The sequence below is a fragment of the Aegilops tauschii genome, chromosome 2, assembly GCF_002575655.3.
Source record: "Aegilops tauschii subsp. strangulata cultivar AL8/78 chromosome 2, Aet v6.0, whole genome shotgun sequence".
NCBI lineage: Eukaryota > Viridiplantae > Streptophyta > Magnoliopsida > Poales > Poaceae > Aegilops > Aegilops tauschii.
The window spans coordinates 651,047,726-651,050,637 of NC_053036.3; positions in this window are offsets into that span (position 1 = coordinate 651,047,726).

The window sequence follows — 2,912 nt, forward strand, 5'->3', positions numbered from 1 at the left end:
AATAGCCTGTTAGTGGTTCGGCGTTTTCACTTTATCCATTCACTTTGTCTAAAAAAAAAAAAAACTTTATCCATTCACTTGACTCAGAGAGGGCGTTGACCTGAGAGGAGACTCATGGATCCCCTCCTCCTCCTCCTTCACTAGCGAGGCTGGTAGTAAATCTGAAGCTCCATCGCTTTCACTCAGCAGCAATCAGCGAGGCCTTTCCAGGTAATATATACATATATAGTAGATCTTGGCTCGTCTGGGAAGTACTCCTATGTACGTATATATGTTGCAGGTGCGGATCCGCCGCCTGCGAATAATAAATCATTGACAGCGGATCTCGGTTCGTTCAGTCCCCACCCGTTTTCAGCTAGCGACTGCGCGGTCAAGCAACAGTCATTTGGGGCTGTTTTAACCGAGACAAAAGTTTTCCCTTTTTCTGGTTTACTGTAGAGCTAAAAACTACTGCCTTTATTTTGGATCACCGTTGTGGAGTTCGCTAACTGCTTTTGTTGGCTTTGATGTTGATTTATTTGGTTTTGGTGACCTTTTCTCCTCAGTGTCTGTTTACCCACAGGCTGTTCAGCAGCTGTTGTGATGTTTTTTTCTTTTTCTTTTTCTTTGTACTTTGTACTGTACTGCAAAGCTGTTGTGATTTACGTTCGCTAGCTGTGAAAGCACCAAGTTCATATATAGCTAGCTGCTTGTGGGTCTCTGTATTGGCTGATCTGCTTGTTTGTTATGTTACCAGGAAACATTTTGCTTTCCTGGTTTACTGTACTAGTGCCTTCATTTTGGGTCGCCGTTGTGGAGTTTTAGGGCTATATGTTTTGGTTGGCTGTGAGGTTGTTTTATTTGGTTTGTGTGGTGTTCCCAGCGAAACATCTTTTTTTTTCTTTTTTGAAACAACGAGCGACGAGCGTTGCCTGTCATTTGTATTAAGGAGGAGGATATGAGTTAGCTTGGCTTGCTCTTTCGCGCGCGTCGGTGAATTCATCATAGGCAGCGGATCTATGCGTGATTAATCACCATCAGTTTGCACCTAGCGACTATATATGCTGTAAAGCAGCAGTCATGTGGGGCTTGTTCCTGGCTGCTGCTGGGAGTATTTAGTTCAATGTTTTGTTTTGGGGTTTACTCTAACACTAAAAAGCTACTGCCTTTATTTTTGGTCGCCAGTTGTTGAGTTGGCTGTTTTTGTTTAATTTTTTTATTTTGTGGAACAAAGACGCTAGAAGCGTCCGGCTTTAAATTAAATAAAGCCACGAAGACAGCATCACAAGGTTTAAACATCTAACACAACCCTTAAACCGCAAGTTTCATAGGCCCCACCGGCCACGCGCAATACACAACCATAGTTCAGAGGGCATGGCCCCAACCTAGACGACTGAATGAACAGGAGGTCCTCCCACCTGACAAAACCCAACACGAAACCAAAAGATACATCGGTCATAGGAGCTCAAGTCGCTTGACGAAGTCTCGGAATACTGCTGCCAATCTTCTCCATCGTGCTCTTCATGAGTTCAGCATCGTATTGTTTCCCCAACAGTGTCCACATCTGTAAAAAAAGATGGCATTTGAAAATGACATCGGTCGGGTTAGCAGGGAACTTGTGCTCCATAGTCATTTTGTTTCTCATCATCCAGAGGGACCAAAGCAATGCTCCCACGCATCGCCACAAGACCCTGGCATTGGCCCCCTGCTGCGATTGCAACACCATCAACAGCTCAGCCCCCGATCTAGGATTCCAATTTTTTTGGAAAACCTCCCGCACAGCACTCCATGCAAAACGTACTAGCGCACACTGAAATAATGCATGATTCACGTCCTCTAACGCCTCGCACACAACACAAGACCCATCATATGGGCCGTTTCTCTTAGCAACGTTGTCGGCCGTCGGTAATCCGTTACGGAACATTTGCCACAGAAAGATTTTAATCTTTAGCGGAATCCTCGCCTTCCATAGCCCCCTAGCTATGTCTAACGTGTTCCCCTCGGTCAATTTGCTATACATGGACTTGACCGAGAACTTTCGGGACGCAAACAAGTCCCAAGACACCTCGTCTGCTCCCAAACCCAGGAGGGGTTGATCAATCTGGGCCTGTAGCAAGTCCCAACTCGCCAACTCAGTCGTGGTCAGAGGCCGCAGAAAGTGAATCGCCGGTGGCGTCGTGTGCAAGGCATCCCCCACCAGCACGTTGGTGTCCGAGGCCACATTGTACAGCTGCGGAAAAGCTTGCCAAAGTGGCCTGTCTCCCAGCCACTTATCTAACCAAAATCTAGTCGACATGCCGTTCTTTATCTCGAACCACGCACCTAACGCAAAAGCCGGTCGAACCGCCTGGATCCCATTCCAGAAAGACGAACCCGATGGCTTGGCGTTAAACACATTCCCATCCAGGAAGTACTTTGCCCGAAGCAAGTCTGCCCATAGACCCGATTCGTTGCTGGCTAGCCTCCACCACCATTTGGTTAATAAGGCAACGTTCATCAGCTTTGAGTTAGTAATCTCCAAGCCACCAAATTTCTTGGGTCTACATACCGCTGCCCATTTCAACAAATGATATTTTTCCTTAGTTCCTGTTCCTTCCCAAAAGAACTTGGAACGCGGAGTGTCGAGCTTCCCATGAACCCCGTCCGCCAGCAGGAACATCGCCATAGTGAAGAGGGGCAGGGAGGACATACTAGAGTTTGTCAGAATCAATCTAGCTGCCGATGACATAAATCTCCCTCGCCACGGACTAACCTATTAGCCACTTTGCCATACAAGGTCTCCCATTCGGAAATGGCGAGTTTCTCAGTAAGTCTGCTTAACCGCCTTTCTGGCGGGATAGATTATAACTGGATTTCACGACCACCTCGAGGTCGTTCTGGGGGCATTTTACTCGGCGTTAACAAAGAGACTATGGATGTTCTGGCTAGTTCGG